We start from the raw sequence: 21,914 nt of genomic DNA on the forward strand, positions 1-21,914 counted from the left end.
ATTTTCAATGTCTTCCAGAGGTTAAGTGGCTCAGATCTGCTTTGAACAAATTATCACCTGTCAACAGAGCCCATGTTCTTCTTTCTCCACAAGAAACCTGGGGTCAGAACAATGGACAGAGGTCAGCCCAGCCTCCTTGTGACAAGCACCATTCCTCAGTATCAAAGGATTGCCTGGGGTGATCCCTGGGAGGCTGAAGGATTCCGCGATATTCTGAGGCCTTATATGCCAACTGAATCCCACAATTACTGATGATTTTTATTAATTGCATTTATTTCTAAAAACATTAAAGAGAAGTGGGATTTCCTGCTGACAAGAGTTGATATTTTGCAGTCAGAAAATTTTGCATTATCCAAATGTTGGCTATTTTGCATGGCCTCATTCTACATATCCGCTCCACCCTGCTTCCTGTCCCCACCCAACACTGCCCACATCAATGGCCAAACTTTGGCAGAGGCATGCAGAGCTGGAGCAGTCAGTGTTAACTGTTCCAAGAAGCCAGACTCCGCAAGCGTTCTCGGCATCGGTACTTGTCTGTGTAATGGAAGCTCCCCGGGGAAGGTTCCTTGTTCTTTGGAAAATAGTGTCTGCTCTTCGCAATAGCAGTGAATCTAGAGTGAATTGCTAGTCACTTGATGTGATAGGAGTAGGAACTGTAAGGAAATGAATAAGCTTCTTGAAGATGTAACCCCACAAAGAAGCCCAAGTTTCTTAGGAGAAACCCTTGTCTTGCCAGCTTCCTTCCTCTGCTTGAGCTAAATGTATAAGTAGAGAGGTCAGCCTTTGTTCCTCTAGCATGTTGCTAAGTCCTATACAAGACATGTCCAAAGACTTACTGAAACAAACATATGTAAAAATATTTGTGTTTGTTTTACCATAACGCCAATTAGTATGTCATCTATGACAGCATTTTGGACTCTGTAAGGCACTGCTAAAGAGTGAGGTACATTATTTTTTCTATCAAAGTACCTGAACTAATGATTGTGTTCAACCATCTGTCCATCCTAAATTGAGATCCTTCCTTTCTTATTCTAGTTGGGTAAAGTATTGACAAAGCTAACGCTAGAATTTTAACAAACCAAGCTAATTGCCTATGTATCAGTCCCTGCTTTGAAGAGCGATGATCACAGAAGTGACATTTTTTTTTTTTTTTTGAGATGAAGTCTCTCTCTTGTCCCCCAGGTTGGAGTGCAGTGATCTCAGCTCACTGCAACCTTCGTTTCCCGGGTTCAAGCGATTCTCCTTCCTCAGCCTCTGGATTAGCTGGGATTACAGGCACCTGCCATCACGCCCGGCTACTTTTTGTAATTTTAGTAGAGACGGGGTTTCACCATGTTGGCCAGGCTGGTCTCGAACTCCTGACCTCAGGTGATCTACCTGCCTCGGCCTCCCAAAGTGTTGGAATTACAGGCGTGAGCCAGAGACGTGACTCTTTAGCTAGGGCTGAGGAATCTTCTGGATTCTTGAAACTGGGGGATGAGGTGGGAAAGCATCCCCTGATGTCTGAGACTAACCTGATGTTGACAGATAGACCTTGATATGATTGCAAGCCAGTCTGATGCTCATAGCTAGGTCATTTTGTTCTCCTGTCTCCTATAATCACGAAATACCAACTTCAGACAAGGTTACCGTGAAATCATAATAAAATAAAACAAGTCCACTTTATAATTTTGTCTTCGCATAGATGAACAAGGTCACTGTGACATTCGCAAAATACACAAATTATACAATTGCCCTCCTTTCTGACAGCATCCAAGCTAGAAACAACACTCACTTCTTTAGATCTTTCTCCAAATCACATGACCAAAGTTCAAATCCTATAATAGGTTCTTTCTAATACTCTCTTGCTGAGATAACCCACAGTTTTCTGTTGTGTATGTTCTCTGTCTCATGCAATGAGTAAAAAAATCAGCTTTTTAAAGCCTAGATGTATTCTTGTAGGACTTTGGCTGTAGGGCATTGATAATCTCATAGTAAACACTCAGCTTCACCACTGCTAAGCCAGAGTGATTCAGAGTTTCCCTCTTATTATCCTCCCTCACCCCATGCAATGCCTGTGATGTTCATGTGTATAAAGGCTGTAAGGGTGGAGCATGCAATTTTCCTTGAACACAGTGTTTCTGCATATCTGAGGCCAATTTAAAGCCTCTTATATCTAGGCAGGTGGTCAAGGCCCCTGCTTACCACTGTGGAGCTCAGAGTCTTTTCCGTCTCCTTCAGGAGGGCTCCCGTGATGGGCCTTGAGAATGGCCTTCATTCTAGAAGGCATATATACTCCCCTCTTATCTCCACAATGAGAGACAGCAGCCTTGTGTAGGGATTCTCACGGAGATGGTGAGTGGAATAATGGGAGGTACACCCTATTCAGCCTCTTCATACACAGAGAAATGTTTGTAGTTGGGTTTAGGGTCAGGAAGTCAAATGACTGCAGCGTCAAGTCTTGTTTGTACGTGAATGAAGTGGGCCAGGTCTGATACAATACAAGGGCATGGGGTCTTTAGTAAACTGGCAAGAGCATGTCCTCTCTAAAAAGGCACAACTTAATTTCTTAATTTAACCGCTGCTGGTGGCTGCCATGAGGCAATGAGATTCCAGCGTGGCCAGATCATTTGATTCCTTCCTTCCTTCCTTCCTTCCTTCCTTCCTTCCTTCCTTCCTTCCTTCCTTCCTTCCTTCCCTCCTTCCCTCCTTCCTTCCTTCCCTCCTTCCTTCTTTCCTCCCTCCTTCCTTCTTTCCTTCCCTCCTTCCTTCTTTCCTTCCCTCCTTCCTTCTTTCCTTCCCTCCTTCCTTCTTTCCTTCCCTCCTTCCTTCTTTCCTTCCCTCCTTCCTTCTTTCCTTCCCTCCTTCCTTCCTTCCTTCTTCCCTCCCTCCCTCTCTCTCTTTCTCTCTGTCTTCTTTCTCTCTTTCTTCTCTCTCTCTTTCTTTCTTTCTTTCCTTTTGAGACGAAATCATACTCTGTCACCCAGGCTGGAGGACAATGGCACAATCTCAGCTCACTGCAAACTCTGCCTCCCAGGTTCAAGCAATTCTCCTGCCTCTGTCTCCTGAGTAGCTGGGATTACAGGCGTGCACCACCACATCCGGCTAATTTTTATATTTTTAGTACAGACAGAGTTTCACCATGTTAGCCAGGATGATCTCGATCTCCTCACCTTGTGATCCACCCACCTTGACCTCACAAAGTGCTGGGATTACAGGCATGAGCCACCGCGCCCGGCCTCTCTCTCCCCTTTCGTTTTCTTTTTTGGGGGAATAGAGTTTCACTTTGTTTCCCAGGCTTCATAATTACATGAGCTCATTCTTATAACAAATCTCAGCTTACATATTTATATACATCCCATTGGTTCTGTCTTTCTGGAGAACCTCTACGAATACACCTTGCAAATCCTTTCCCTGGTGCTTGTTATTGTGACAATTGTTATTGTGTGCTTGTTTAATAGCTTTTCTGAAGTAATTCTGCATAATCTATATGCTTTATCATGCATTGCCACTGAGCTATTGCTTGGTTAGCTCAGTGGTGAGCTAATGATTGAACAGAGATTTACTGAAACGCCTGTAACCGATAAATCTCCCTGTGTTTGTAGCTGGGTCTTCTGTGCATATTGGGGTATAGTTTGCAACTCTGTCTTAGCTTTCACTTCCCACTTGTGTAGCACCTCAAGGTCAGCCAGAGATGAAACCTTAAGGCCCTCTCAGTTCTTTCCTGAGCATGTTCACAGCCCTAAGTATGTATATAATCCTATGTATGCATGCAGCCTTCCCAACTCCTAGCAACATGACAGAGGTTTTCCAAGTTATTCCCTGAATTTTTCTTTAAAGCTTTTTTGTGCCCCGAGTGGTACTGCTGCCTCTGGCAGTCATGATGTTAAAAAATTATCTCTGATTGTTTTCAACAAATGTCTCCAGGCAAAAGACTGTTCACACTGGGATAGCTCTAAGTCAAGTCAAATAAAGGTAGTCCTTTTCAAATGGGGTTTCTAGAAAACCAGCAGGCAGGAGGTGGGTCTTTTAAGGAGTTTCTACCCTGATCTGTACTTTCTAGTGGCTGCCAGGCTGCTGGTTTTCGTTGTGACTGGAGCCTGGCGGCTACTGCAAACATGGGGAGAAGGTATGGAAACAGGAATAACTATAACTCCACAAAGCTTGCTGTTCTTACCAAGATTCAGTCATTTTTTTTCTCGAATAAATACTCCCTGGATTACTGGAAGTCTTTGGTTCATTTCCAATGTTGTGAAACAGTTGATTCTGACAGCTTTGCAAGTGTTCTTCTGGCTTTCATGGAAAAAAGAAGTTTTGGAAGTCCTGAGTCTACCATTTTTATTAATATCATTTTAAATTAAGGTTTGAAAATGTTAAAATCATTCATTGCAATCCTAAAACTGTCTAATGTGAAAATTAATCATAGTTCCAAAAGGTATTATATAAACAACACAGCCACGAAAGCTTTCTCAGCAACTTAACAAGATTTGCTTTCAAAGTAGTAAATGTAGACACTGCCTGGTTAAGACGAGCAACACTGTCTTCTCCTCTTTCTGATTTTTGAGTTTTCAGTGATATCTAAACATCATTAAGTGCTTCTGATTTGTTGATTATTATCTATGCCTAGGAAGTCTACATGCTGCTATTTATCCCAGAGAAATACTTACCTTAAAGAGCTGAGCCTGGCTGAGGTGGGCGAATCATGAGGTCAGGAGTTTGAGACCAGCCTGGCCAATATGTTGAAACCTCGTCTCTCCTAAAATACAAAAAGTAGCCAGGCATGGTGGCACGTGCCTGTCGTCCCAGCTACTCAGGAGGCTGAGGTGGGAGAATCGCTTGAATCCAGAAGGTAGAGGTTACAGTGAGCCAAAATCATGCCACTGCACTCCAACTTGGGCAGCAGAGAAAGACTCTATCTCAAAAAATAAAAAAAAAAAAGAAAGAAAAAGAAAGAAAAAGAAGAGATGAGCCCAAGGATTTGCAGAGTAGAAACAATTGGTAACAAGTTGAATTTCCATCTATATCAGGATAGTTAAATAATTTATGATTTTATGCAACAGAATATTATGCAGCTAATGAATGACTTAGTGGAACTTTGGGGCTTGACATGGAAAAATATTTATGACATAATTTTAGGTTAAAAAAGGTAAAGAATTGTACATTGTAGTCTTTTGATGCTAATTGTGCTTAAAAACCAAAAAGATAAAACATTATTTCTACATGTACCTTTGAGTTTGTAACTCTCTGTAAAAACATCTCAAAACTTATGCATAAAGTTAGTATTAGTGGTTACTTCTAGTGACAGTTGTGGAACTGAGGCCAGGTCTGGGTTGAAGCAGGGGAGGAAAAATGCAGGAAAAGGAATAGTAACTTTGTTTGAGATTTTAAACATCAACTATGGGTGTAATTAACATAAATTAAATCTAATATGAATATAACAAAAATAAAATATTATATGTGAACCTATAAAATGTATTTTAAATATACAGCAAAAGCCAAATAGTAATTACACCTATGGCTTTTGGAGATCAAAGGTAAACTTACTTTTCTTCTATATACTTTTCTATTTTTCCATAGCTTTCTATAATAAACATATAATAAACATTGGAATAAGAAACATGTAAAAATTGATACAAACGTGTGTCAATAACAGTAAACAAGAAATTTCCAAAAATTATTATAAAATATTGCTTAATAGGACAAAAATGATAATTTTCACTCAAAATTAAACACTAGTTCCTCTTCTATCTTGCAGAACATGAGAAACCTATTTGTATAATAATACTTTGAGAAACCTATTTGTATAAAACTAACCCCTCTCCCCATACAATTATTTCATTAGTAAAATCAAATAAATCAAATTAGTAAAATCATGTCGAAAACAATTTTTGCTTGTCTTTGTTTTTGAATGGGACTTCTACATATTATGACTGAGAGTTACTTAGAAATTCATGGAAGGTTCTCCAGGAAAATTATACCTCTATCCCTAGGACATATTAAAATCCAACTATAGGACTGGTATGAAATAGTATATACTTTAATTGAATATATGTGGTTAAATCCTATAAGATGAACAGAAGTTTACTGAACTTTTCCATCAGAAGTTCTTACGCCCTTTGAAGTTATAGATTGAAATACATTTTATATACACATGACAGATGTGACTCAGGAAAGTTCACTATTTTTGTATAAATTTCCGAAATCATTGCCCAGCCCCCAAAAGCAATCTCTTATAGGTTTGTATTTTGTTCTTTTTTTCAAGAAGCTGATATTCTTTTTACAAAAATCACTGTAATCACGGGACTGGCATCAAAGAGTTTCTAAAGATGTCTTGAAATACAGCAATCTAATTACAGAGTCTATTCTCTAATCCCTCCTGATGTGACCTGGTTATTATATCCACCACAACGTTGCTGAAAGAAGATGACAGCACCAACTCTCCTTGCCCCAGAGGAACATCAAGTTGATTTAAATGTTTTGGGTGCCCTAATGCTACTCATCTCCTCCTCTCTTCCAAACTGATGAGTGTGAACTAATGTCAGCTCCCTTCCTGGGGTTGTAGGAAAGAAAATGTGACCTCAATGAAAAATGTATTGCAAATGTCAAAATAAATTTCAGCTAAAAATGACATTTTTTCAAGGAGATGTAATGAGAAAACTGTTCAAAAGGCAGAGTTAAAGTTTCCTGGTTCCGTATTTAATTAACTCAATCTGACTTTTATTATGCTTTGTATTATGTGTTTCCCTGTTCAGTAAACAAACAGCAGAAAATTAAACCAGGGCAACTGCCAACCAGCAGTAAATTTCATGGAAAAATAATGAATTGCCATGGGATGCCATAGGGTCCTGGGCAGATAAACTTATTTTTCCTGGAAGGTTTCCACTTGCCTTTGTCACAACTTGATATACAAAAGGAGCAAAAGAAATGAAATATAGTAGTTGGTGGTAGGTGTACACAAGTGTAATGGCCTTGGAGAATAATTCAGCGACTGGTTTCTGGGATTTTCAACAGATTAGTCCTGTTTCTTCTTGAGGAACATGGTTGGATGCCAGGGAAATTCTCACCCTGCTTTTATGGATCTGTAGGACCTGCGGAAACTGTGCTCTGTCAACTTTCAGCCAAAGGGGAGCCCACTGCAAAAGAAGGATGACCCTGACGATAAGGAATGTACATGATTTCGGGAAAATACAGACTTCAAACCAAAAAAGGCTACTCCTAAATAACTCTATGTTGTGTGACTAATAACTGCTTAAGTCCTTCAAACTTGATAGGAATCAAAGGTATTTCCAAACATTCAGCTATTTGGTTTTCCTACTTGATACGGTTTCCTGATGTATAGGTACTCTTCTAATGATTTGAGTTTATGTCCAGGCAAGAAAGGGTTTGGATTAAATCAGGAAAATAGAAGGTCTTTTTGAGTGACATGAAAATGATTACATAGGGTTTTCTATCTCATGGTGTAAAGGTCAGGTGTCTCTTTATCTGATTGTAGAGCATACCTCCCAGGTTCAAGTACTCATAGTGGAAGACAATTCTGGTTTTATCCCCACCAACTTCCCCTGGCATGAGTAGAACCACTGGGTTCCACAGAAGCGTAATCATTCCAGTTGCTGAGGAGGATGTTAGTCAGTTATTCTCCCAGATTTCCAGAATAATTCCCATGAAGGGACCATGATTCTTTCCAGCTTCTCTTGGAAGGCTGTTTGGCATGAAATCATCCACTATTTGGTGTTAGGTATTAGTTGAGTCTATACTTTTTCCTTAGTGGTTAAATAGATTTTGAAGAGTCATTGAATAAATAGTCTTAGCTGGGTTTGGTGGCTCACACCTGTAATCCCAGCACTTTGGGAGGCCAAGGCGGCCGGATCACGAGGTCAGGAGTTTGTGATCAGCCTAGCCAACGTGGTGAAACCCCATGTCTACTAAAAATACAAAAATTAGCTGGGCGTCATGGCATGCACCCATAATCCCAGCTACTCCGGAGGCTGAGGCAGGAGAATTGCTTAAATCCAGGAGGTCTTAATGAGGTTTCAGTGAGCCAAGATCGTACCACTGCACTCCAGCTTGGGTGACAGAGCAAGACTCTGTCTTGGAAAAAAAGAAAAAAGTTTCTAAGCACCAATTTTATGCCCATCCCTATTCTAGGTGCTGGGGCCACATCAGGGAGCTGAAATCGAAAAAAAAGGAAAAAAACAACAACAACAAAAACCTGACTTCAAGGAACTTACTTCTTCTTGGGGAAAGACAGACAAGTAAAGTAAGTGAATATAGTATTTCATAAAGTGATAATTACTAAAGAGAGATATGTGGAGTTTGAGAAATCAGCCAGTTGCTATGGTAGACCTTCCTGAGAAGGTAGCATTTGAGAAAAGACTTGAAGAAAGGAAGGGCATGGCTTGAAGGTACCTTAGGGCAGAGCATTAGGGCAGAGGAAACAGCTGGCTGCACCTTGGCAAGGTTCTGGGCAGGAGCATGCCTGGTGCTTCCAGGAAGAGCACAGAGGCCTGTGTGGCAGAACTGGAGTGAAGGAGGAAGGAGGTAATCTGCAGGTGTAACAGTGGCAGGGCCTCTGCAGCCACTGTAGAGATTCTTAACTCTAAGCAAGATGTCAAGCTACTAGGGTGCCTTGAAAAGAGGTGACAAGATGTTATTCTGGCTTCTGTGTGGGGAATAGATTATAGGAGGTACAGGGGAATGCAGGCAATGCAGTTTGGCCTTGCTGCAAGCATGTAGGGGAGTGATGGTGGCTTGGTTCACGGTGTTCATTGGGAGACATGAAGAGCTTGGAATCACCTAAACTTTTCAGCCAAGTTCATAATCTAGACAAGGAAGAGATAAAACCTGTTGTCTTTAGTTATCTTGAACTTTGAAACACTATATGGAAAGTGCTTGCCACATAATATGGGGATCAATACATGTCTGCTGTTTTCCATTCCAAAACTTCTCCCCTAAAAAGTTAAGCATGGAAAAAAAAAGACTTTGAATTTATAATTTGTAGTTTATGTACAGAGTTTTTAAAACACACACAAAGAACAATACTGATGTCCGTAGAGAGTTAAGGAACACATACATGTAATAAAATTATACATTTTTAAATAGTAGTAGAGCTTATAAATCAAATTCAGGATAGTTGTTGCACGAGGAAGGGGTAAAGTGAAAGGGACAAAAGATAGTGCTCAAAAACCAACTCCCTTCCCTTCCTTCTTTGATTTTCTTAAAAGTCACTAAAAGAAAAGTATCAACAGTTGTTAAGTGTGAGTAGTATTAACATGTCTTTATTATATTAATCTCTGTTTTAAAATAACATATACAATTTGAATTTTAAACTTAGTTTAAAATTAAAATGGAAAAAAATAGTAAGGAGGAAAGAAAAATAAAGGGAAGGCATAAGGCAGGGAAAGAGAGAGGGTAAGAAGAGAGAATCAATTGGATTCATCGTCATCTACTTTAAGTAGACTTTACGGTAGTCTGAAATATGGCTATTTAAATATTTACCAACAACTAGATGTGAATTGAAATTATCTGCATAATTAGTAACAGTTTTAACTGATACTGAAATAGCACTTTATAAACTGTAAAATGCTTTCGTGTAATTTAAGGCATTCAGTTCTCAAAGCAACCCTAAAAGATAATGTGGCCACGATGAAATCTGTTTTGGAGATGAAGAAATTAACATTCAGAGTTGCTAAATGGTTTTCTCAAGGTCTCCTGGAATGCCACAGAGCCGGGCCTGGAACCCAAGCTTTCAGGTCTGAGGATTCACATAGCTTGCTCTCTTCTCAAGCCTTCGTCAATGTAGTAACTGTAATTTCCAGTTTAATAGTAAGTTTAATAGTAAATGTAACAGTGATTTTGTTCTTTTTACTTCATGAGAAACTTAGGGATTCTATTCTTACTGTAAAAATTCAATAGCAAAGGAAAGCTAAGTACCCTCTTGGTTCTCCAGCGTCTCCTCCCAAGCCCTGTGACCTAACTCAGTTCCACTCACCTGGGAGGTAAATGCCCTTAGCATTTAGGTGTGCTCCTTGGAGACACATTCCAGAACACTTTCATCATACAATTGTACCAATGGAGATCGAATTTTATCTTATTTTTTAACGTAAGGAGGATGAAATGATATCTCACTCTGTAATAGCTATGACTTGATTGCCTTTCAATGGCTAAACTGATGGTAATACCACGTAAGAAACAGTTGTCTTACATTCTTGCCAATACTCGCTAGGAACTCTTTTATCTTCTGTTTTACCATTTTGAGAGGGGAAAACCCAATGCTACTTTAAATCATATCCCCTGAATTGCAGGGGAAATGGAGCATCTTTTTATTTGCAACATAGGCCACTTGCATTTCTTCTGGGTCCTTTGCTAATTTGTCTTTTGGGTTGTTGGAGTTCTATATTTTTTTGTTGCTAATTCTTTATGTTTACATGTGTTTCAAATGTTTTTTCAGTCTTTGTGTTTTAACATCTTTATGGCATCTTTCTCATATAAGTGAATTTTATATGTTTATGTAGCCAGACTTTCCATTTGTACATTCTTTTTGAGTCATGTTTTAGGCTATTACTTTCCAGAAATAATAAACACTTTTTACTTTTATATGATTTTGTTTTTATGTTTAGTTCCTTAATTATACTTAGAATTTATTTCTGTGAGAACTCAAAAATCTGTTTCCTAAATGAGAATACAGCAATTTCTGAACCTTTAATGAAAAATGTATACTTTCCTCAATGATCTAAAATGCCACCTTTATTCTGTACAAAATTCTCAAATAAACTGAATCTATTATGAACTCCGTATGTGCTAGAATTGACAACACATTTAGACTGCCACATTTTAGAATCCATTTGTTAAGTTATGTACGACTCCTGTGCATTTGAAAACTCAAGTAATTGAGATTACAGAGCTAACACTTCAATTCCTCTTTCACTTCTATCCACCTGCCCCAATTCTAGGCTCCTCTCTAGCAATAAACACTACTATTGGTTATTATTATTGGTGTGTGTTTCTTCAGACCTTTGTCAGTCTTAAATTTAAGAACATTAACAGTATATGAATAGATCCTCTTTGTAAAAAATGAAAATGTTAAGAGAAGACCCCATATGCCTTTAATAATCATTTTCAACACCAATATCCTTTTTTATGGGCAGTAACTATGAATAATTTGGAATATTTCCTTCCAGACTTTTCACATGCATTTACATTTCATAGGCATATCAACAACAACAACAACAACAAAAACCACATACGCCCGAGGTTTACAATGGTATGGGTTTTATCCGTTATTAAAATATTGATATACTTCTACACCATTTTACAGAGCGTTTCTGTCTCTGGCTGCCTGACTATCTCCCCAATATGCTGGGCCACCCACACCTTTCTCAGTGCCCCACCTCTCAGCCCCTGCAAATTCCTCATGAGACAGTAGCCGATTATGAGGAAACCTCAATGCCTCAAATAACAGTCCTTCAAACCCCAACCCCTGCACTACAGCTAGCATCTATTTTAGTCTATTGGTTTTCCTGCATATTGACTTGTTAAACGTGTTGAATATCATTCATGACTACATAGTACATGTAGTAGATCTCTAAGACCTACTAAATTGGTGTAAAAGTAATTGTGGTTTTGGCCATTACTTTAAATGAACAAAACCACAATTGCTTTTGCACCAACCTAATACAATTGAGTGTTAAAAAATCAAGTCAGAGAATGTGGTAGGCAGAATTATTTTCCGATTAAATGTTTGTCCTAGTCCCTGGAACCTATGAATATGTTGTGTTCTATAACAAGGGAGGATTAAGGCTGCAGATAGAAGTTGCTAGTCAGTTGACATGGAGATGGGGAGATAATCCTGGATCATCCAGTGAGACTGAGCCAATGACAATTTTCCAAAAAAGTAAACGAGAGAAGTTGGAGTGTCAGAGTCGGAGGGAGATTTGGAGATCTGAAGATGCTACATTTCTGGATTTAAAGATGGAATGAGGTCACAAGCCATGGAATTCAGGTGTCTCTAGAGGCTGGAGAAAGGCAAGGAAATGGATTCTTCCATAGAGCTTCCAGGGAGGAATGCAGCTTTGCCAATACCTTGATTTGATGCCACTGAGACTCTTAAGACTTTTTTCCTTATGTTCGGAGGGTACATGTGTAGGTCTGTGACAAGGGTATATTGCATAATACTGAGGTTTTAGCTTTTAATGAACCCATTGCTAAATAGTGCAGTGCAAAATAGATAGTTTTTCAACCCTCACCCCTCTTTCTATCTCTCTGCTTTTGGACTCCCCAGTGTCTATTATTTGTATCTTTGTGTTCATGTGTACCCATTTGTTTAGCTTACACTGTAAGTTAGAACATGTGGTATTTGATTTTCTGTTTTTTAGTTATTTTACTTAGGACAATGGCCTCCAGCTTCAATCATGTTACTGTGAAGTACATGATCTCATTCTTTTTTATGGCTGCATAGTATTCCATGGTGTATATGTACCACATTTTCTTTATCTAATGAACCACTGATGGACACTTAACGTTGATTCCATGACTTTGCTATTGTGAATAGTGCTGCAATAAACATACAAGGGTGGGTGTCTTTTTGATGAAACAATTTCTTTTCCTTTGGATGGATACCCAGTAGTGGGATTGCTGGGTTAAATGGTAGTTCTATTTTTAGTTCTTTGAGAAATCTCCATACTGTTTTTCACAGGGATTGAACTAATTTAACTCCACCAATAATATATACACATTACCTTTTCTCTTCATTCTCACCAACATCAACATCTGTCATTTTTTGACTTTTCAATAATACCTATTCTGATTTGTGTGAGATGGTGCCTCATTGTGATTTTAATTTGCATTTCTCTGATGATTAGTGATGATGAGCATTTTTCATATGTTTGTTGGCTGCTTGTGCGTTCTCTTCTGAGAAAGTGTCTGTTCATGTCCTTTGCCCACATTTTAATGGGGTTATTTGGCTTTTTTCTTGTTAATATTTTAAAGTCCCTTATAGATTACGGATATTAGTCCTTTATTAGAAGCGTAGTTTGCAAAGATTTTCTCCTATACTGTAGGTGTCTGTTTACTCTGTTGATGGTTTCTTTTGCTGTGCAGAAGCTCTTTTGTTTAACGAAGTCCCGAACTGTAATAGCATTCATTTCAAAACACCTATGCTATCTCTGATCTCTAAACTCTCAGAAAACTGTCCTTTTAATGACCTCTTCATTGTGACGCTTAACGAACAATCTTTAGCTCCTCTCTGATGAGACCTGTGGCACTGTAGAGACTTGTTCTCTAGAAATACCCTCCTCCTTTAGTTTGTATGATTCTATTCTTTCTCTCTCAGTTTTCCTCCTGCCTCTGTCACTACTGGCATTATCTCACAGCCTCTTCGTTTTTTTAATCCTTTGCTGCATCTAAAGTATCAGCATTCTACACATTTCGTTCCCTCAGTACGCCATTGGGAATCTATATGGCCTCCTTTGGCAATCTCACCCATGATGGCTGTACCGTCTCTGGGCTAATGACTCTCAAGTGCTTGTCTCCTGATAATTATGAAGATAATCATATTGTTTCCATCTTCCCTCTCTGCTCTGATTTATGATTCTGTGATCTCCATGAAATGGAATAGTACTTGAAGTTGATTCGCAGTTATTAAAGCCCTTATTCTTTCCACGAAGTCTTCTTGCTTCTCCTCCTGGCTGCTCAATCTGCTCTCTTGATTTAGTCAAGCCTAAAGGAATTAAGATACCCTGGATCCCATTTTCCATCCTGTCACATAGGCCAACAGTGTGTTCACATCCATTCTAAGGTGAGACTGTAGGTACGATGAGAGCCTGCGAGGACTAATTCCCAAACACAAGTGTGGAAAAGACAGGAAGCACATCATCATTGTAATCATCATCATCATCATCATCATCATCATCATCATCATCACATCCTCTTTACTACAACAGCAAATCATACTTGAAAGGCTTCAAGTTCTTCTGCTACCCAGTGGATGGAACTTTTGAGAAGATTGGACCAGTTTGAGAGAATAAGGAAACCCCATTTTCTCTGGCAGTCTGATTTGTGACATAAGTCATTCTGTGACTACACCACCTGAAGAGTGTGCCTAGGAGATATCAGAACTGGGGTACAGCATGAAATTAGCATCACACACTGACTACAAAACAAAAACAACAAAATTTAAGAGCCAAGTTTTATTGAGTCTTGAGTCCAGGGTGGGTGGGACTCAGAGAGAGAACTATCTACAGAGGCAAATGCAGGAGAAACATCTGATAAAAAAATCTGTAGGAGGCAACAAGGGAAGTTGTCATTTAGACCCCCATGGGCTCCACAATTTTGCAAGTACTGAGCTTTTTAAAAACCTGGTTCTGCCCAGGAAGCGGAGCTTGCAGTGAGTGGAGATGGCACCACTGCACTCTAGCCTGGGTGACAGAGCAAGATTCCGTCTGAAAAAAAAAAAAAAACCCAACCTGATTCTAACACTAGCCACTGCCAGACATAGTTGGAGTGCTACTGGGCCTTATAGAGAGAGGTTGGCTCCCATGACCAGTCCAGAAAGAAAACTCTCAACTAGCAAGACCAGATCTAAGTCCATTTTGAAAGATCTTGATAAGCCAGAGTGGGGAGCCTTACTGACTTCCCAAGACTTAGCTTGGCCAGGATCTGTTTGCCCATCAAGTTAGAAGTTGAAGCTACAGACAAGACAGAGAGAGTCGGGGGAGGATGCGAGAGAATGAGCACGGGGTTGGAGCCAATCCATATCTTCTGTAGTCTTTCAACAGAGACAGTTGCTCAATTCTGTTTGATCCAATGCAAGGAAAGTTTTGTCTGAACATACGGCTGAGCTTCCTAACTGGGCTCATATGTTCAGTTCTAAGAAAAAGCTACATGTTAGCGGAATAAGAAACAATCCCTATTACAGGAGATGCATAATACTTCCCATCAGTACCCACTTAACCCGAACACATAGAGAGCCTGGAGGATAAACCAAAAAAAAAAAAAACAAAAAAAAAACAAAAAAAAACAAAAAAAAACAAACCAGATTCTAGTCAGAGGGAGACCTAGATTTCTCTATCAGGGATTGGAAAGTCCTCTTAGGCAAGAGTGTTTGCCTTTAAGGTGCCGTGGAGACTAACTTGGAAGGAGAGGTCAGGGAATAGTGACAGGCGATTATTCTGAAAAATCGTAATGAATCTCTTTTGCACTTCCAGGCACAAACTCTTCTTAACTCATTCTTAAATAACTACCTTAGGAGTGGAGTGTAGGTGATTACTTCTGAAAGAATATAAAGAGGCCGGATGCAGTGGCTCACGGCAGTAATCCCAGCACTTTGGAAGGCCGAGGCAGGTGGATCGCCTGAGGTCAGGAGTTCCGGACCAACCTGGCCAACATAATGCCATCCTGTCTCTACCAAAAATGCAAAAAAATTAGCTGGGCGTGGTGCAGCGTGCCTGTAATCCCAGCTACTTGGGAGGCTGTGGCAGGAGAAATGCTTGAACCCAGGAGGCAGAGGTTGCAGTGAACCGAGATAGGCGCCATTGCACTCCAGCCTGGGCAACAAGAGTGAAACTCCATCTCAAAAAAAAAAAAAAAAAGTGAAGAGAATGAAAGCCTTCAGTTTTTGGTATCCAAAGTAGGATTCTGGAACAAATGATGAGCTGGAAAGCCAAGCCTTCGCAGAAAAATTTCCGGCTCACTCAGATCATTTTCCCTAAGTGCAGAGATGATACTCTTTCTGCCTGAGTTATAAGATGGCAACTCCCACCTGCCTTGCTGGACCCTTCCTGATCAGGAAAACTTAGTGAATCAGTTGACCCTATTTTGTTGTCATGTCAGTCTCCATTCTGCTGTTTTGCTGCTGCTGCTTGGTGCTTGGACAGGAAGTATCTTGGTCGGATGCAGCATCTCTCGCCTATAATCCCAGCACTTTGGGAGGCTGAGGTAGGTGGATCATTTGAGGTCAGGAGTTCAAGATCAGCCTGGCCAATACGGTGAAACCCCATCTCTACTAAAAATACAAAAAATAGCCAGGTGGTGGTGGTGCGTGCTTGTAGTCCCAGCTACTTGGGAGGCTGAGGCAGGAGAATTGCTTGAGCCCGGGAGGCAGAGGTTGCAGTGAGCCTAGATCGCACCACTGCACTCCAGCCTGGGTGACAGAGTGAGACTCTGTCTCAAAAAAATAATAAATAAATAAAAGTGCAGCGTATCTTCCTTCTGCTGGGAGTAGCCACCTCCTTACCTGCTTCTTTTGCAGTGTTGACACCTTATCCCCACCACCTGCACCCCCGCCCCACCCCTGCACCTTGCTCTTTCATGTGGTCAGAATGGGGCGACTGAAGCTTCTGCATGAACTTTCCCTCTACAGCCACAGTGGTTATCTAGGGGAAAAAGAAGAAAACTCAGCTAAACCAATGAGTCTTTTATTGAGATTTATTTAACTATATTAAGTGGCATCTTTTCCTTCTCTGGTGGTAAAGCTGGGAATATGTAAGAGCTAAAATGACTGAAAACTTTGCTCTAGTGTTGAAGGAAAAGTCATATGACAGGAAAGAAGATAGTCACTGTTCAGCCTGAAGCAGAGTCCAGCAATGCTCAGAGAGAGTCCTGGTATCATTGCAACCCTCCATTCAGTCATCCCGAAGATACCAGGATCCCGCCCTTCCTGCAACTTAGCTACACACGTCAATTCAATTTCCATTTGGCCTAAGCTTGTGCAAGTTTCATCTCTTTTGCTTGCAGCTAAGAGTTCTGCCTGTGTCGTGGTCTTATAATTATCTGAATTAGAGCAACACTGAATGAGCCTACTTGCCCTTTCTCAGGCCTAAAATACCATATAAAATATTTGTGAGAAATTAATATGCTTCCTAGAAAAGACTTAGCCAACGCTTGTCCTTTTGTAGGATATTTTAAGTAGCCTTTAAACAACAATAACTCCCTTTTGGAATGAACAGACAAAAGGAAGAACTGTTCTTCAGAGATATGAGATCCTGGGATATGATTCAACAGGACTTTGCCTGGGAATGGTTTTGCTGTATTTCTATTTTTCAGAGGGCAGAAAAGAAAAACCATGTTATTTTCTTTTATTGTATATTATAAATGCATATAATTTCCAGAAAATCAACAAAGACTTCTGATGTAAACCTGTATTAGTTTCAGCTAAGCTTCTTTAAACGCCGTCACATACCTAAGGACTTGGGGAGACATATCTATTTTCACAATTCTTTCCAACTCTAACGAGCTCTGAAAAGTTTATTTCAAAATAATCCTTCTGTATTAAGCGCTGGCTCATTGACAGGTCCCCTTTTATCGTAATTTCATGAAGTTTATTTTCCAAATGAAGGTTTATTTTTGCATGGAATTCTGAGGTTCTGCATTGTGTATATGAAGCAATTAGTTTGGGATTTCTGGAATTTATTTTAGACCAGACAGATGTCTTCAATTTACACACTCTAGGAGGTGACAAAACCTATTAACATTTGAAAGCTATCAATTTGCTTTATCTTTGTTCTTAAGCACTCCCAGCTATGATCCAGGGTAATTCTTTTTGTTTGTTTGTTTGTTTGTTTATTAGTCTTGTGTTTTTCTGTAGACAGAAGTAGGAATTTAAGGAAAACACAGGCGATAGCTTTAGTAATTCTATCACTGTTAAAATCTAGTGGGTTACTTTAAGAGCCATGAATCACACCTGGATTAGAAATGTATTTTTTTTCCGACTAAAATTCTTTTCTTTTAGTAACCACCATTGAAGTCTAATACACATACATGGTAGCTGCATATTTTTTAAAGTTTTTCTTTATCATGTTGGTGACTTACGCCTGCTATTCCCTTGCTTACACTGTCTTTTTTAAATCAATGGTTGTTTTACCAGGTAATATAAACATATCTCTAACCTGCATAGACTTCAGCATGAATCCGAGTATCTTTTATTCATTAGTCAAATCCTTCGTAGTCAAAAGTAAGTGCACCCCCAATGTGTAACAAGTCCTAGACTGTGTTGATTCGGGAAGGAGGGTTCAAATGATGTCCCCATTGATTTTTATTCTGAACTTGAAGACCAAACCAGTGGTATTTTTTTTTTTCCGATGCATCCTGCAGCCACTAGATGGCTCAGGAGATATGCTCAGATCTTCTCCAGAGTCAATTACTTCGAAACCTAACCATCTAAATCGCTATTTATTTCTCACATTGAAGTCCAAAACTGCATGCAGATTTTCCTGATTATAGGATTTTAAAAATGAGAGTAGGACTCAGAACTTGATCTGAACAAACTCAGCCCACTATTGGGAAATTTTGTTTACAAAATTTGCTTTTTATTATGACTGCCATATTTTATTTTCAGTGAATGTGGGGCATATTATTACTGGCAAGGAGAAAGTTAGAGTCTAACAGATGTCATCGGTAGTGTCAGATCCAGATAAAATGCAGAATGATTATACATCCTGACACAATTGTTTTTGAAATATAGGATAATCCATTATGGACAGGATGTCTGACAACTCTAGTTTTAGTGACATTGTACTTGGCTTTGAACACATGCTGTTTCCTTTATCTTGGATTAAGTTATTTACGTATGAGTCCAATAGAACTCAAAACGCTTAAACTAAGATTAGAAGGATACTTTCTTAAATACTTCCAACTACCTCAAAAATATATATCAAAAGGTATTTAATGGTGAAATCTCATAAATATTTCTGTTAAAATGAGGAGGAAGAAAAATATGCTTACCCATCATAATTTAAAATTTTCCTCTGGATATTTTAGATAATGCAGCAAGTCAAGGGAAATAGAAAAGGTATTACTGGAAAAGGAGAGACCAAATTACCATTGTGTGTAAATCATAATTTCTTTCTCCTAAAAAAAAAGAAGGTTGCGATAAGAAAATAGTGTAAGTCAGTCAGTTACAAATAAATTGTACAAAATCTTTAAATTTTTAAAAATAATTCTACAAAAATCAACTTCCTATATGCAGCAATTATCAATTAAATTATAACAAAAATATATTATATTACAATATTCAAGTATACTGAAAAGGAATGTATATTACCGTATGGCAATTACCATAAGACTCTCCTGAATGGCATAGAGACACTTTAAAAAAATGAAAAGATCACCCTCTTTTTGGATGGGAAAAATATTATAGATATATTAGTTCTACCTTTAGTTAGCGCATAGTTTTAATGATAGTCCAACAAATATTGTTTCAGAATTTTTTTTTCAAATTTCGCAATTTTTTTTGGAAGTTCATGTGAAGAACCAATGGAAGAAAAGATCCAAGAAAATAAGGATGAGAGGCAATTCCATTGTTAAATACTTTGTTTATAATTTATCATCAACCTAATCACAAAAGGCACTAACTACTCAAAGTGAAGAATCAGTATTCATAGATATACTTGTGAGTTAGTATTTAGTAAGGTAGCACTACAAATTTTTGAATAAAAAATAGATTAATTCAATAAATTCTTTAATATTTTTAAAATAACAAATTTAATTCCCTAACAGGTACAGTATTGCAAAATAAAATCCAGACGGACTACGGAGAGAAAATGATGAAACATAAATATATAAGAAAACTAAAAGTGCTGATTTGAACATTTGCTCAATAATAGGGTAAGAAAAATTTTTAAGCACTTACAAAGTATTTACATATTAACCAAACTGTTTTTATCTGAAAACTAGAGAAAGATAACTGAAATTATCAACAAGAAAATATTTTTAAGAGATTAATGAAAAGATGCAATTATCCACAATACATTGAAGTCTTAGAATTCTATGTTAAAAAAAAGTCAAAACACTACAGCAGAAATGAATAACAAAGACATGAACAATCAAATTACCAATGAAAATATACAAATGGCAAATAAACAAATTTAAACATTGTAAACTACACTAGTAGCCAAAGAAATGAAAATTACAATTAAATACTGTTTTTGTCTCAAATTTGAAATTACTAAAAGGAATAATTACACAAGTGTTAGGCAGGGTACAGAAAAAAAAAAATGGACACTCTCATATTCCAGTGGTGGGTATGTAAATTGGAACATCATTTCTGCAGGGCAATTTGGCAGTGCATTTCAAACACATTAAAATGTGCATATCTTTTTACCGAGGAATGTCACATTTAGGAACTGATTAGATGTATATAAAAGCATCTGTACAAGGATGATCTCCATTTTATTTCTTATTACTATGAGGATTTGAGCCAAATTTAAGTGTTCAGAAATATGAGATTAAACAAACTATAGTATGTACTTAAAATTCTTTTATCTAGACATTCAACAAATATTTACTTACATTTACAAAGAGAAGATGCATTCACTAGAGATTTAAGAGATAAAGGGCTAAGAAAATGTTCCACAGGATACTGCTGGATGACAAAAGCAGGTCATAAAACAATATGCAAGAGGAGATCCCATTTTTTATGAAAGCTGCATTCCCTGGCCTTCAAGAGAGTGAGGTTACAAACAGCGTTATGGGAGCATTAACACCTGTGTTACGATGGCTTGTAGAGCCCATGATCGCAACTGTAGGGTTTTAGATCCCTTCTAAACATTTCCCCTAACTGGTACATTCCTGATAGTTTTAGAGATTTAACTTCTCATGATATTCTCAATGTTCCTTTCTTCTTGTCTACCAAACTCCAAACTCACTAAATAGTTTTGAGTTTGACCTCTCCTCTCTACCAAAGTCAACCTACACTGGAATATCACACCCCTCAATTTTAAAATAAATATCCCTGCTATGGTCTGAATGTTTGCATTCCCCCCAAATTCCTATGTAGAAACCTAATCACCAAAGGATGGTACTAGGAGATGGGGCCTGTGGGCGGTGATTATGTCATGTGGTGAAACCCTCAAGAATGGGATTAGTGCCCTCGTAAAAGAGTCCCCAAAGAGGCCCCTTCCATTTCCACCATATGAGGACACAGGGAGAAGGTACCATCCATGAATCAGAAAGTGGGCCCTCGCCAGACACCGAATCTGCAGTCACCTTGATTTTAGACTTCTCGATCTCCAGACCTCTGAACTACATACATTTTTGTTGTTTATAATCTGCCTAGTGTACTCACCACACACACAAAGCACGTTTGTGGGTAGCAGCTTTACTGGATGCTTGGGATGACGTGGTAGGATATGGCTCACAGCACTCAAAGACCTTTGGCTACCCACCTCACCCGGGAGTCCTCATGGATAGACAGTTCTCCACCTCACCTGTCTCTTGGTGACCACTTATATTCTTCAGGGTTTTCCAGAGAAACAGAACAAAGAGGATCTTGTGTCTCTTCCTTTTTTATATTATAAAGGCACTATCTCATCATGGGGGCTTCACCTTCATGAACTTACCTAAACTTAAGTACCTACCAAAGGCACCATTTCCAAATACCATCACATTGGAGGTTAGGGTTTCAACATACAAATTTTAGGGACAGAAACATTGAGTCTATAGCAGATGAATAATAAAGGGAATATGCTTCTCAAATCCAGACTGCAGTGGGAGTATTTATTTCTCAACGAACTTTTGCTTGATTTTTGACACAAAGTCCTGAGTTAAATAATCAACCATATATATGTGTGTGTGTATATATATATGTATGTGTATATATATATATATATATTTACCAGAACTTGAACTTAAGACCTCAATATTTTTATGAAGATATTTTGATAAGCACTATTTTGTGCTTACTGTGAATAAACTAGATGAGTAGCAATCTTCCTACAAAGCTGTCTTATCCCTAATAATAGCGGAGTCATACAATGTTTTAAGAGTTATGCACCTGTGTGTGTTTATATATAGTATTTGTATCTGTTTTGTTTTTATTTTTTTTAGACAGGGTCTCATTTTGTCACCCAGGCTAAAGTGTAATGGCGTAGTCTTGGCTCATTACCGCCTTGACCTCCTGGGCTCAAGCAATCCTCTTGCCTCAGCTTCTAGAGTAGCTGGGAGCA

The 21,914-nt window shown here is 38.6% G+C and overlaps 1 long non-coding RNA gene across 1 annotated transcript in view; it reads left to right on the forward strand.

Annotated features, from left to right (window-relative positions):
• LOC102129505 (uncharacterized) overlaps positions 1–19,544 on the forward strand; it is a 324,484-nt gene extending 304,940 nt beyond the window's left edge. Inside the window, exons 5-6 of the long non-coding RNA XR_010582291.1 lie at positions 8,125–8,236; positions 19,468–19,544. This is a non-coding gene — a long non-coding RNA (uncharacterized lncRNA). The remainder of the gene's footprint in view (positions 1–8,124; positions 8,237–19,467) is intronic.
• The last annotated feature ends 2,370 nt before the right edge of the window (positions 19,545–21,914 follow it).

Source organism: Macaca fascicularis, chromosome 16 (assembly GCF_037993035.2).
Source record: "Macaca fascicularis isolate 582-1 chromosome 16, T2T-MFA8v1.1".
Lineage (NCBI taxonomy): Eukaryota > Metazoa > Chordata > Mammalia > Primates > Cercopithecidae > Macaca > Macaca fascicularis.